This window comes from Canis lupus, chromosome 3 (genome assembly GCF_048164855.1).
Source record: "Canis lupus baileyi chromosome 3, mCanLup2.hap1, whole genome shotgun sequence".
Classification (NCBI taxonomy): Eukaryota; Metazoa; Chordata; class Mammalia; order Carnivora; family Canidae; genus Canis; species Canis lupus.
Genome location: NC_132840.1, coordinates 33,718,102 through 33,732,831, shown reverse-complemented (window position 1 = coordinate 33,732,831; position 14,730 = coordinate 33,718,102). Strand labels below are relative to the sequence as shown.

Sequence of the window (14,730 nt, the reverse complement as noted above, 5' to 3'; positions counted from 1 at the left end):
GACCCGATCCCAGGACCCCGGGATCTCAACCTGAGCCAAAGGCAGATGCTCAATCAGTGATCCACCCAGGTGTCCCTTGTCACCCTCATTTTACAGATGAGAAAAAGTGAGGCTCAGAGAGGCTTAATGACCTGCCCCAAATTCCAGAGCTGTAAGCCCACCCGATTCCTTGATCCTGCCCTTCCTCACACCTTGCTCCCTCTATGGGTCCCCCTTCAGGTCCTCCGGATCTCTGGTGCCTTGGGCCTGGTCTTAACCCTTGCATCACTGCTGAGAGACTGCCTCTTCCCAGCCGTGATTGTGATTTCCCTCCTTTGTCTTCTAACTGCCCTCCATCACTTTTCTCTCACTGAACAGTCAAGTATTATGGATGCTTGGGTCCGTGTTTTCTCCAACCTGAGACGGTGGAATCCTTGGAGCAGAGTCTGTGGGGAACATGGCTCTGCCTTGCAGAGGGAGTGTGGACCAGAAAGCAGAATGAGCACAGGACCCCAGCAGAATTCATCTGTCCCTTTCCGGGGAAGGGGCACTTTCCTGGGGATGTTCCCTAAGCGGGCTTCCAGGACAGCAACCTAGAGTGGATTTCTACGTCTGAGCCTCAGCTCAGTGAATCCATGCCCTGCCAATTGTCAGGAGTGTGTGGGATACAGTGTGTGAACAGGTCCTGAAAACAGGAAAGGCCCTGGGTTTGCTCCTTGATGTATGTGTTGATTGGCTTCTGTGTAGGGTTGAGCCCTGGAACACTGTGGTGGTCTAACAGTCGGAGCCTTCGCTTGCATGGAGCTTGCAGTCTCGAGGGCAGTGGACAGTCGGCAAGTGTGTAGGACCCCCCAGCCTGATGGGGTCCCCATTCCTCCTCTGTGTAGCTTCACCACCTTAGCACCTGGCTTACCGTCCTAAATGGACTCCTGGGCTTAGCCAGGCTAAGCCTCACAACCTGGAACAGCAGCTCTGAGCCTGGGTTTGTGGGCATATGAATGAAAGTGTTTGCTTGCTAGCTCCCCTTGCAAGGCTAGTGAGAGAATCAGTGACGTCTGTGGGAAAGGGCAGGATGCTGGTGGAGGAGAGGGTAGTCAGTCCCAGGGAGGGGGACCGACTTTGCCCGCCCCTTTCTTGCTCCTTTCTCATACTCGTTGCTTGCTTAAGCTTTCCCCTTGGAGGGAATGCCCTTTCTCATCATTTCTGGGAATATAGGCCAAGAACTTTCCTTTTACAAAATCTTCCAAGTCTCTCCTGTCCTAGCCTCATATGCCTCCCTCCCACTCCTCCCAGTCTCCCTAGTGGCTCCGGCTGCTCATACAGGAGAGCTCTTTGCTACAGGGACCTGAAGACAAGTAAATTCCCATTGTCTGATACTGGGCACAGAGATAAGGGGCCCCCCTTCCTTTCCTCCCCCCGGCCCTCATTTTCAGTATGCTGCCACAATCATTTATTGAGCACTGCCAGACACTGGATTATCTTTTTTAATTGGTGACTTTAAGTAAAAAAAACTTTTTTCCTATTTTGCATTCCCTCATCTTTGCCAACACTTGATATTATAATTCTTTTTAAATGTAGCCATTCTGGTTGGTGGATGGGTGATGGAATCTCACTGTTTTTCTAATTTGCATTTCCCTAATGAGGTTGATTGAGCATTTTCCCACATGCTCATGACCACTACTATGCCTCTTTTGTGATGTTCCTGCTCAAGTCGTTTACCAATATTTTATGGAATGGTCTTGTTTTATTGTTGAGTTTTAAGTGTTCTGTTGTACCTTCTGGAGGGAAAACCTCTGCCGGTTATATGTATTATGAGTATTTTACCCAGCCTCGGGTTTGCCTTTTCATTTTATTACATCTTTGAAGTTTTCTTTTCTTTTCTTTTCTTTTCTTTTCTTTTCTTTTCTTTTCTTTTCTTTTCTTTTCTTTCTTTTCTTTTCTTTCTTTTCTTTTCTTTTCTTTTCTTTTCTTTTCTTTTCTTTCTTTCTTTCTTTCTTTCTTTCTCTCTCTCTCTCTCTCTCTCTCTCTCTCTCTCTTTCTTTCTTTCTCTTTCTTTCTTTTATTTTTAAGTAATCTCTACACCCAATGTGGGGCTCAAACTCAAAATCCTGAGATCAAGGGATCCCTGGGTGGCGCAGTGGTTTGGCGCCTGTCTTTGGCCCAGGGCACGATCCTGGAGACCCGGGATCGAGTCCCACATCGGGCTCCCGGTGCATGGAGCCTGCTTCTCCCTCTGCCTGTGTCTCTGCCTCTCTCTCTCTCTCTCTGTGACTATCATAAATAAATAAAAATTAAAAAAAAATCCTGAGATCAAGAGTCTCATGTTCTACCCACTGAGCCAGCTAGGCGTCCCTTCTTTTTTTGCTCTTTTTTTCTTTTTTTTTTTTTAAAGGATTATCCTTTGTAATCTTAAACTACTCTGTGATGTAAATGTTCTTATAGAATTTTTTAAAAATTAAGATTAAAATTAATTACAGTTAAATAAAATTGAAAGTCCAGTCCCTCAATCATACTAGCCACATTTCAAGTGCTCGCTCAGTAGACACATGTGGCTAGTGGCTACCCATACTGGATAGAGTAGATATAGAGCATTTCCATCACCACAGAAAATTTAGTTGGACAGCACTAGTCTAGAATATCATTCTTTAAATTTATTCATTTGTTCAGCAAATGCTTCCTGGAGCCCTATCATATGCTAGGCTCTATATCTGGCCCTGGGTAGGTAGGTGTAACCCAGGCTCATCTTCTGCCTTGGGGAGCATCCAGTCGAGAGGCCAGGTAGGTGGACATACCAGCAGGGAGGTAGGGCCAGCATGCTGGTTACCAGGCCTGTCTCCCTTTGGGGGTGGAACATGAGTCCTAGGCTCTGTCCTGATCTCAGCATTGACAAGAGAGATATCAGAGCAGATCTTCTTGAGAAGCAGCATTTGAGTGCTGGTTTCTGCTGGTTCCCCACAGAAGCAGCCTGGAGAAGGGCAGATGGTTCATGAAGTACGTCTCTGAAGCTGGAATCATGCTCAGGGCTTCCTCCCAGCTCCCTGTGCAGCCTCTTAGATTAGGACTGTGTTCTTGACTTCTATCTAACAAATTGCTTCCTGTTATTTATAATCCTGCTTTGGAGGTGGATTAAAGATAATTTGACTTATTTTTATATTTTATTTTTAAAGATAATTTGACTCATTTTTATATTTTATTTTTAATTTTTTTCTTTATTTTTTTCACTTATGTCAGTAGTATATACTGATTATAGAAAAATTGGAAACTATAGAAACATATATAGATGGAAATAACACATGCTTGTAATCTTCACTCTCCTCTCCCCCACCCCTCACAGTGGCCACCATTTACATTTTGGTATATTTCATTTGTCTTTTTAATATTTACTTTGTATTAATATATTATTTATATCGTTGAGGTCATTCTGAATATAAAGTCTTGGGTACTTATTTTTAAACTCCACATTCTACCATAATAAACCTCATCCATGTTACTAAAATTCTTTGTAAACATTCAGAAATACATGCATTTTATTAAATTTCTCAAATCATTTTAAATAGGAGGTACCTTAAAATAATTTAAAATTCAGAAGACCCAAAACGGCTTCTTAGGAAGAGTGTTCCTCTTCTCTTTTTTCCCCTACCCCGTTCACATTGCTGGTGACAACCAGCAATACCAGGCCTCTCAGAGAGAGTTTATACCCCTACAAACAAATCTGTGTATATATTACTTGTATAGTGCATAAAATTTTTCTCTTCCCTTTGTGTAGATAATGCTGCAGTGAATAGCTTTATGCAGTAATCTCTGTTTGCATGTCTGATTGTTTTCTTAGGATAGATCCCCAGAACTGAAAATGACTCGGTGAAAGGGTAGTAACATTTGACACACATTATGGATTGGCTCTTAAGAGGGCTGCACCAATTTTCACAACTGCAGGCTGTGTCTTAGAGGACTTACTTCCCTGCATCATTCACCAGAATTTCCAAAATAATTTCCTAATTTGAAGGTGGAGACGAGATCCAGTTATCATTTCATTTTACATTTATTTTGCTAGCATAGCAGCACATATATTGTGTGTCGATTCACAGTTCACCACTCCTCTTTTGCAAGTTGGTATTTACGTTTGGTTCTGAATATTTTACATAGATTTTACTGAAGATTTAATCATTTGCTATTCCATATACATAGATAGTAAGCTGTCTTGTGTTAATGCACTGTTCATCATATTTGTTGCTAATATTATTATGAGTCTGCTGTTTAAACACGTTTTTAATGATTTTAAAAATTTGAAATTTTTTATAGAGTCCTATTTTTCTATACTTTCCTTTGTCATTTCCTTCATTGCTCTTACTCTTTTGTTTTTTAAGATTTTATTAATTTATTCGTGAGAGACAGAAGCAGAGACATAGGCAGAGGAAAAGCAAGCTTCCTGCAAGGAGCCCAGTACAGAACTTGATTTCAGGACCTGGGGATCACACCCTGAGCCAAAGGCAGACGCTTAACCACTGAGTCACCCAGGCGTCCCTCCCTCGTTGCTCTTCTTCTTGTCATTCACTGAGTCCTGTTGTTTGCTGCTACTATATTAGGGAGCTTCTTTTATTAACATTCTAAAAATAAATTTTTATTTTTAGCAATATAATACTAACCAGTTTTAAAAATAACCTAATAGAGAGAGTGGGTCCCCTTTCCCTCCTGGTCACACTCCTGGTGTCAGCTGCCTTCAGCCAGGGCTGCTGGTGCCCACCTCCAGGGGGCGCCACTTATCCCCATCTGTGAACAATGCCCCCCAGACTTGAGCAACACAGTGGCCTTCCCTGCCTTCAACCTGCTTAGCTGTCGTCTTCTGGTATTTTCTTCGATTTGTCTAGGTTACAGAAACAAATCATTAGCTAAACATGATACCAACTCTGGTCCAGTCAATGCTCGAAGCACGTTATAAACATAATTCCTGTAATTCTCCCTACAACCCTATGAAGGCATTACTCTTACTTTCCTCGATTTGCAGATGAAGAGACAGATGCAGAGAAGCAAAGTGATTTGTCCAGGGCTACATAGCTGGTGAGTGGTGAAGCCCTAATTGCTGTGCACAGCCTCTAAGTAAGATTCGTGGGGCTGTTTCTGTGTTATTTGTATCCATTGTTGACTGGCACCTGTTAGGATGGATGAGGATTCCCATCTCTTAAAGCCTCGCCTCCAGCCCAGTCCTTTCCTGCTTGCACACCTGCCCCTCCCTCCTGCCTGGGCTACTGCACAGTCTTTGCTTAAGCCTGTTCTCAGGGGGGACTGTGTATAATGGGATATGCCCTATGGGGGTTTTGCTGTCTTGGTTCTGGCTGAACGTGGACAATAGATATTGACAAGAACCCCTGGTGGCCACCTTCTAAAGTGGGGCTTTAGGTACCTAAACTGAACTTGAGTTTTGAGATCCTTACCTGGCATACACTGGGCTTGGGGTGGGTTTCTCCAAAGAGGGGATTTTTTTGGAGGGAGTTGTTGAAGAAGCTGTGATGTTTTCTTCCCCTGTGCCAGACGGGCGGGGAGGGAATTACTTTCTCCTCTCCACACCTCAAGTAAGGGGCTTCTAAGAGGTCCACTCAGAGAACCTGGCATAGTCCCTGAAGCTGAGGAAGGACTGTGTTCCTCGGCGTCTGATGGTGTTGAAGAGGAAAGCAGTGGCAGAGTGAAGGGGGTGGCTGCACCACCGCCGTCTATGAAGGGGCAGGGGGTTGTGTTCTGGAGGACCTGCTGGATGGCTTTTCTCAGACCTACCCTCCCTGCCCAAGACGGCTTCTTGCCAGGCAGAGGCGAGAGAGACTGGAGATGTCCCACAGGATACAGTGGGGTAGCAGTGTCTGCCGGCCAGGGGAACTCTCCCACCCAACATCTGAGTCCACAGAGCTCCCACAGTGGCGGGCAAGTGAGCCCCTTCCTGCCACTGCCATAGACAGAGTAAGGGGACCAGAAGGGGACATTGGCCTTCACCCTGCCCAGAGTCCCCAGCCTGGAGCAGACCCAAACTGTGGGAGGGGAGGAGCTTCTCTGTGAAAGAAGCTCAGGGTTGAGATTATTAATCTGGATGAGACATTTTAATAACTCAGCTGAGACTGTTGGGGGCCGAAGTGTCTGGAAGATGTTTCATGATCTAAGAATAATCCAGCAAGTTACAGGGACTTCCAGAGACTTCTCAGGTTTGGAGGTGGGGATCGGGAGCAAGTAAGCAGGTAGGATTTTAAAAGGGACAGTTGCGGGGAGGTGGGACTTGGGAAGGGGGAGGTCTCTAGCCCTTTCTGGGGTCCACTTTTTCAGCATAGTGGTTACATTTGGAACAGGAGGTGGAATCAAGTCCTGTACTGTGGGAACTTCTCCTTTGGAGTACAATGTTGTTTTCCTGGTGTTAAATATCACCTCTTTCTTCATTTGCTAGTCTTATACTTATGTATCTGTTACCGTTTTTCCCTAAATATTCCATCAGTTTTGTCAAGCACCTGACAATCATGCTTTCCTCAATATGCTCAAAACGCGTCAAGTTATCTTCATTCCGTGTGTCCCTCGGCTCAACAAAGAAAGAGAGATTCTACTGCACAGCTGACCTCCTGGGACCTCCTGGGACTCCTCTTTGAAGCTCTCGTATGTAGGACTTCCCATTTCTTGGTTCACATCTGTATCATGTGTTGTAGCTGGTTTAAGCAGAAAAGAGTATTATTGGAAGGATGCTGGGTGGCTCTCATAATTGCCAACTAAGGCTAGAGAACTGGGCTTGGAAGCTACATAGCCAAGAACCTTACTCCAAATCCTACCACAGAGGCTTTGCAGTGAAAACAGTGGGTGCCAGACACTGGCAGCAGAGCTGTGGTCCCTGGTCATTGGCTATCGCTGACTCCTTGTTTCTACTTCTACCGCAGTTGGAGGCTGCAAGAGAGGCTGGGAAAGCATGTCTTTGCTTCATTCACCAAGTTTTTTATTAAGCACCTGCTATGAGCTAGGCACTCTTCTAGATGCTAGGAAAATAAGCAGAGAGGAAAAAATTTCTGTGCTCATGAAACTTATATTCTTTTTTAAAAGATTTTATTTATTCATGAGAGACACACAGAGGCAGATAGAGAGGCAGAGACACAGGCAGAGGGAGAAGCAGGCTCCATGCAGGGAGCCAGACGTGGGACTTGATCCCGGGTCTCCAGGATCACGCCCTGGGCTGAAGGCAGCGCTAAACTGCTGAGCTAAAATTATATTCTTAAAGAGGGGTGGGGAGACACGATTATGAAGTACATAAGTTAAATATAAAGTTTACCAAATGACGGTACATACAGGGAGAAAAAGCAGAGGAAGGTGTGGGGGAACTGCTGCTTGACAGTATGCTTATGATAGGGGACATGGAGCAAAGACAGAGGATGTGAAGGATCAGATATTTTCAGCTTCTGTGTGTATTTTCATTGCGTGTGTGCACAGGTGTGTGTGTGTGTGTGTGTGTGTGTGTGTTGAAGTGGAGTGGGGGGATATGCCTTATAAGATGAATGATTTTCCCAGTAGAAGAAAACTATTCAGATGCTGGGCACCCAGAAAGAAAAGCAAATGCCCTTTGCATTGTATTTTCTTCTTTTCTCAGTTTAACCCTTAAAATTTGCTGGGGCGCATCCTCTAGCGAGTTTATAAGAGGTCAGTAAAGATGTTTTTCTGAACAGTGTCTCCTTCCTGACTGCCTGGCTAGGGACTTTTGTTAATAACTAAAGCTTCAGTGCTTAGTTCTATGTGTTAGGCGTAGTTCTACGAATTTGACTTGGATTCATGTCCATGAAAGTGGGTGGTAGAGACTATTATTGTGTTTATGCTACAAAAGAGGAAACCCAAGATCCAGCGAGGTTAAGTAACTTGACCATGGTCACACAGCCAGTGAGTGGCAAGGCCAGGATCAGAATTCAGGCGTCCGGCTTCAGAGCTGATCCTGTTAAGAATTGTGACAATACTGTCCTGTTGTCTTATGTCTTCCCTCCTTGCTGTGGAGAAGTCTGCTTCCATGATTCCGAAGGCTCTGCCTAGGACCCGCCCCCCTTCTATCCCCCCATCTTCTTTCTAGAAGATTTCTGGATATTCTCTCCATCCCTGGTGTTGTGAAAGTTTCCAGTGATGTGCCTTGATGTGGCTTTTTTCCCATTAATTAGACTGGGTGCTTCATGGGCCCTTTGTTTGCATCACAAATCTGGAGATTCAGATTATTTGCCATGCCACATGTCACTTGTCTTTTTCTGGAAATCCCATTAGTTGCAGGTTCGCTTTCTGTATCGATCCTCTAATTTTCTTATCTTTATTTTTTTTATCTGTTTTCTGAGAATTTCCTTGACTTTATCTCCCATTTGTTTTTTATTTTAGTTTATAAAAGCACCTAATCTCTAATGATTCCTTTTCATGCATTGTCTCTGTTTATCAATGCAGTATCTTAGCATACCTCTCTGAGGAGATTGTTAGGATTTTATTTTTAAATTTACAATGTATTATTATTGATTGTCGGGATTTTTTTAAAAGATTTTATTTATTCACGAGACACACACACACACAGAGAGAGAGAGAGAGAGAGAGAGAGAGGCAGAGACACAGGCAGAGGGAGAAGCAGGCCCCATGCAGGGAGCCTGACGTGGGACTCGATCCCGAGACTTCAGGATCACATCGCGGGCGTGAAGGCAGGTGCTAAACCTCTGAGCCATCCAGGGATTCCCCGATTGTTGGGATTTTTAAAAAAGATTTTACTTATTTATTCATGAGAGACACAGAAAGAGAGGCAGAGACATAGGGAGAGGGAGAAGCAGACTCCCTGAGGGGAGCCCGATGCGAGACTTGGTCCTAGGACCCTGGGATCATGACCTGAGCCAAAGGCAAATGCTCAACACTGAGCCACCCAGGTACCCGATGGTTAGAATTTTAAACCATCTTTTCTCCTGTGCCCTGGGTTCCTGTTTTCCATTTGGTTGACTGGGTCATGCTTCCAGGTTCCATGCTGTGACAGTTGTCTCACCTTATAAAGACATCATGTTATACTAGCCCTCCTGCTCTTCACTTGCCCCTGGCATCTTCACTGCCCACCTTGCCTGCTCAGAGGCGGTCATTACAATCACTGCCCCCAAAAAGCTGTCCTCACCGTCAGGCCCCAGCACTGGTTGAGGCCGCATGCCCACACCCACATGTTTGTTGGATGGGGCTGGAGGAGACCCCCTACATGCCTGAGGATCCTGTCTCATCAGCCCAGAGCTCCAGAGGGCTTCTCCATGGCTCTCCCCCAGACCCTTCCTCACTGGGTGCTCCCAAGCCCTGCTTTTGTCAAAGGCCAAACCATCTGCTCTCCTTTCCCTCTGAGACTTGGCCTGCAGTTTCCTCTCCTGTGGTGTGCATTTCACCTGCTCCTGGGGTCCCTGCTGTGAGGACCCATCCGTGCTGCAGAACCTACAGCCAGTGTCCCTGCCTTAATGGCATGCTCGGTCCTGCACCAGCTCCACTTCTGCTTTTACTGAAGGTGAAATTACTCAGGGAGTTGCGTCAGTTTGTGGTCTCCCTCCTCTCGTTATTATGGTCCTGCCTACTGTGTCCACACGCTGCTTGTCCAGGTGGGTTGTGGCCTCCATGTGGCCTGACCTAGCCATCTTGCTTGTTCCCACGCCGGGACCCTGTGGCAGGGTTTGGTACAGGGACCGCTCTGGTTTCTCTCTGCCTGCTGCCTTGCACTGGCTGCCCCTTCTCCCGGCCCCAGCCGGCTCCCCACCTGTAGTGTCAGAGTTCTAGTCCCGCCAGGTCTCTGCCACCACCTGCGCCCTGCCACTCCCCAAGGCCTCTCTCCTGCGAGCTGTGAGGACCGCCTCATTGGCCTCTCTCACCATCCTTGCCTCACTGTAGTTTGTTTTGTCCCCTGAGCACAGTAAGTTTGCTGTTCTGTTAGGGCCTCTACACGGCCTGCTCCCTCTGCCTGGTGTGCTTTTCCAGTCCATCCTCTCATGGGGGACTCAGGTGTCAGCTGAAATATCGCCTCGCTGACCATCTAGTTCCTGTCTGTGATTTTACTGGGTGACATTTTCATCACGGCACTTTCGTTATTTCCTATAGTCTTGTTCATGGTCAGTCATCCTTCACCTTCAAGAGTGGAAACTGCGAGAAGCAGGTACCTCGCTGGGGCCTATAACAGTGTTTGCAAAGAGTAGACTCCTGACCTCAGGTGAGTGGAGTGCGTTTCTGAGGCTGCCGTCCATCTCTGGACATTGTCAGTGTCCCTGGAAGGCCAGGCTGCTCTTCATCCATCTCGGTGCCCCATCTGTGCATGGGACCTGGCACAGCATCAGTGGATGTGGGTCCCTGTTTGTGGAAAAAAATGCATATCTTGTTATTCTTGTGTAGGCCTTAGTTTTGATGCTGCCTGCAGCTAGTATAATAGAAAAGGTGGAGGGCCGGGGTGCCTGGGTGGCTCACCCAGTTGAGTGTCCATCTCTTGATTTCAACTCAGGTCATGATCTCATGGGTCGTGAGATCGAGCCCCGTGTTGGGCTCCTCGCTTGGTGGGACTGGGGAGTGGTGTCTACTTGGCGTTTTCTCTCTTCCTCTGCTCCTCCTCCCCACTCTCTCTCTCTCTAAAATAAATAAATAAATCTTTAAAAAAAAGAAAAGGCAGGGGGCCATGGTGGACCTGAATTCCTACACAGTCTTGAGCACTAGGGCTGCTGTGTAAAATGTCTCCGTTGTCTCCTCTGCAGAATGGGATGGAATCCATGCCTGGGGTCCTGTGAAGCTCAGGGGAAACAGAAGGTAGGAGAGGACCTAAAACAACTAATACAGAGGGGACTTGTGTAGCCCGTTCTGCAGTTCAAATGTGGTGACCATTTAGGAGGCACCTACTGGGGCTGGGATCAGCTGCCGTTCTCCTGTTTCCATAACTTGGTGGTTTTGCTCCCGCAGAAGCTGAGGTTTGGAGATGACTGACTTGCTGGTACCTCATGGAGCTGGTCGTGCCTCTGTTTTTTTAGGCTCAGCTCTGTCTCCTACTAGCTTCGGAACTTGTTTGTCTTTAGACCCCCCCGCCCCCCACCACCAATTGAAATTGCTGGATTTTTTTCTGTTTCTTTCCTGTCCTTCTTCATGTAGTAGCTTTATGGGGGAGGGGAGGATTGGGGAAGGTAGGGGAAGTGAGGACTGCCCCTGTCCAGCCCGATCCCCAAAGTCAGGGGCATAGGTGGCGGGCATGGCAGAAAGAGGCTGTCCCACATCCTATGGGTTAGTGCCTTGCTAGATGAGTGAGCTGCAGTCTTAGGGGCTCTCTGCTTCCCTCTTGTAAAACAAATCTCTTCTCCCTCTCTCTCCTTTCCTTCTCTCTGGCATATACTCTGTCTGCCTGCCCTTGGCCTTGATACTTTCTCTTTTTCTTTTTTTAGATTTTATTTATTTATTCATGAGAGACACACAGAGAGAGGCAGACGGAGAAGTAGGCTCCCTGTGGGGAGCCTGATGTGGAACTCGATCCCAGGACCCCGGGATCACGCTTTGAGCCGAAGGCACAGACACTCAACGGCTGAGCCACCCAGGCATCTCTAATCCTTTTCTTCTGTCGCTGTTTTTTTCTTTTCCTTCCTTTTTGGGGTCTCTCTTTATACTGTTTCTACTTCTTCCTCTTTTTGCCTCTGGAGCTTTCCATGTCTTTCTATCTAGGCTTCTCTCTGCCTCATCGCCTGTGTTTTGTCCTTCCTTCTCTCTGTTTCTGTCTTTCTGGGTCCTTATTCCCACTGAAGTCCCCTCTACCTGTTGTTTCTGGCAAGTGCTCCTTTTGTGGTAGCGTGAATGAAGAATCTCGGTGGTAGCCCATGACGGCTCTTGCCTGTGCCTGAACTGCCCTGCTAGACACCTGTGAAAAAACAGAACTCTGGCAGAACTGGACTAAGCCTCACCTGGTCCAGTCCTGGGGGCCGGTTGGGAGGAGCACAGGCCTCTGCAGGTCCCTCTGACTGCCGGCCCCTGGGGGCAGGTCTGGGAATGACCCTACTGCCTGTGACCTTATTCCATTAGAGGATGCTCACTGACCCTCCCTCTGTTCGGGTTCTGTGTTGGGCACTGAGACAGTGCTCTGCCCTAATGGGGCTTTTGGTAGAGACATGGAGTTGGAAAGCGATTGTTGTGGTGGGTGATGATCAGTTAAACCCACAGGAGACCTGCAGGGGCTTTATGAATCCTGCTACAGGGGCAGGCTTCCCAGCAGAGGGGTTGCTTGAGCCAGGCTTTGAAGGATGAGGAGGCCTTTTACTGGCTGGGGAACAAGGATAAGGCCTTCTAGGCTCTCTTATTCTTTCTTTCTTTCTCTCTCTCTCTCTCTCTTTTAAGAGAGAGAGAATGTGGAGGGGCAGAGGGAGAGGGAGAGAGAATCTTAAGCAGGCTCCATACCCCTGTGGAGCCCTACATGGGGCTTGATCTCATGACCTTGAGATCATGACCCATAGGCTGTCTTACTCAAAGCATGGTATGCAGGGACGCCTGGGTGGTGCAGTCCACTGGGCATCCAACTCTTGGTTTTGTTTGGCTCAAGTCATGATCTCTGGGTCGTGAGATCAAGCCCCATATCAGGTTCCTCATTCAGTGCGGAGTCTGCTTGAGACTCTCTCCCTCTGCACCCCGCCCTGCCACTCTCTAAAATAAACATGTAAATCTTAAAAAACAACAATAACCCAACAAAGTATGGTTTGCAGACTAGCAGCAAGGGCATCCCTGGGAGCTTCTTAGAAATGCAGAATCCCAGCCCCAGACCTACTGTATCAGAATCTGCCTTTTAACAGATTCCCATGTGGTTCATGTGTCCACCAAAGCTGGGGAAGCACTGCTCTGGGCACAGACTGTGCACAGGCCCAGTTGTGGGGACAGCCCAGGTGTTGAGCAGTGGGGAGGAATTTGGTGTTGTAGGAGTAGAGATGTGGCTGATGGGGGCTGGAGTGAGGCGAGAAGATTGCTCGCAAACTGCACTGGGCCCTGAATGACCCCTCTAAGGGCCAGAAGGGAGCTGAGGCTACGCCTGCTGCTTCCCAGACCCATCAGACCCATAGGCTGACAGGCCACATGTGCAAGAAGAGCTTTCAAGATCATCAGGTCCTGTCTTCGAATGAGATGAATGGGGGAAGCTAAAGCCCAGAGACTCCAGGTGACTCGCTTAAGGTCACACAGCAAATAAGGGGCGGGATGGGACAGCGGGTGCTGTTTGGGGATGTATTTGTTTGTGATAAGAATGCTGTTTCGTGGGCAGCCCAGGTGGCTCAGCGGTTTAGCGCTGCCTTCAGCCTAGGGTGTGATCCTGGAGACCTGGGATCGAGTCCCACGTCAGGCTCCCTGCATGGAGCCTGCTTCTCCCTCTGCCTGTGTCTCTGCCTCTCTCTAAATAAAATCTTAAAAAAGAAGAAAAAGAATGCTGCTTCGTAAGGTCGCTCTGTAGGCCAGGTGTGGTATCGGGTGCCTCCCATTGGGCTAATGAAACAGGTCTTTCCCCTTTTGTGATCTGCATTTAACACATGGGGAAACTAAGGCTCCAAGAGGTAAAGTCACCAGCTTAAGAATAGAACTGGGCTCTGAATTTATGTTTGGCTGACTCCAGGGCCCACTGTGGCCTGCCCACCTGAAGCATAGGCCAAGAAACTGGAACATTATCTTAGAGGCAGTGGGAAGCCACGGGAGGCTCTTGAGGAGGTAGGACCCTGATTTGGGGGAAGATTGCATTAGGGCGGTGAATGCTAAGCTCTTTGGGTGGCCTAGGGTGAGCAGGCATCTGGTTTTTGATTTCTCACCTGCTAGGTTTAGGTGGCAGTTCTAGTAGAGGGTCTTGAAAGTTCATTCTGAGTCTGGCTTTGTGTATGTCATGCTGTAATGTGTATGTCAGAGCTGTTGGGGGTGGCTTGGCCCTGTCTCCATGAGCGTTTTCCTGTTGACCTGTAATCAGGTGCGGGTAGTTCCAGTCCTGGGGTGGGAGGCAAAGAAACAAGGCTTCAGGAAGGCCAAATGGGTGGCAGCTATGTCAGGGGAGGAGCTGACCGGCCCCTCCAGCTCGGCCACCATGGCTGACTCCATCCCACATGTGATTCTGATTAGGCGGCCTGTGTAAAAGTTACCTAAACACCACTCTAATTACTCTGTTTAGGAACATTCACATGCGTGGGAGGGTGCCTGGCACTGGCTTCCCACATGTGCTGGGGGTCTGTGGGGAGCACCACATTTGCACGAGCATGACAGGCACCGTGTTGGAGCTTTGCAGCCACCCGGGGACGGGGCTCCCGCAGCACGAGCTCAGGGGGTTCCTCCCAGGGGCCTGGCAGGCAGTCAGGTAGGAGTGACTCCTTTAGGCACTTGCTTGTAGAGGGGAGCTGGTTTGGTCTCTCATCCTCCATGTGAAGTAGGTGGCATTGTCCCCACGGGGAATGATGCAGAGTCTCGAAGGCCTGTGTAGCAACAGAGCACAGATTTGGATCCAGAGTCAGCCAGACTGGTCCTCTTACTGTATGGCCTCGGGCAGGTCCCTTCACCCCTTTGAGCCTCGGTTCTCATCTGTCTAAGACCATCTGTCTCGCAGTCTTGTTGTGAAGATAAAATAAGTGCCACATGAGAAGACCTGAAATGTGTGACCAGGGCTGTCATATAGCACAGCTCTGCTTGTGGTGAGCACAGCTTCTGTGAGCCTCACAAGTGACAGGTGGGGCTATTTATATCATTTACAGCTTTTTAATTTTTTTAAAGATTTATTTTTATTTATGATAGACAGAG

The 14,730-nt window shown here is 47.7% G+C and overlaps 1 protein-coding gene across 2 annotated transcripts in view; it reads left to right on the top strand.

Moving 5' to 3' along the window:
* The window catches only part of GLIS1 (GLIS family zinc finger 1), a 223,809-nt gene that overhangs the window by 13,340 nt on the left and 195,739 nt on the right, over nucleotides 1-14,730 (top strand). The window lies entirely within an intron of this gene.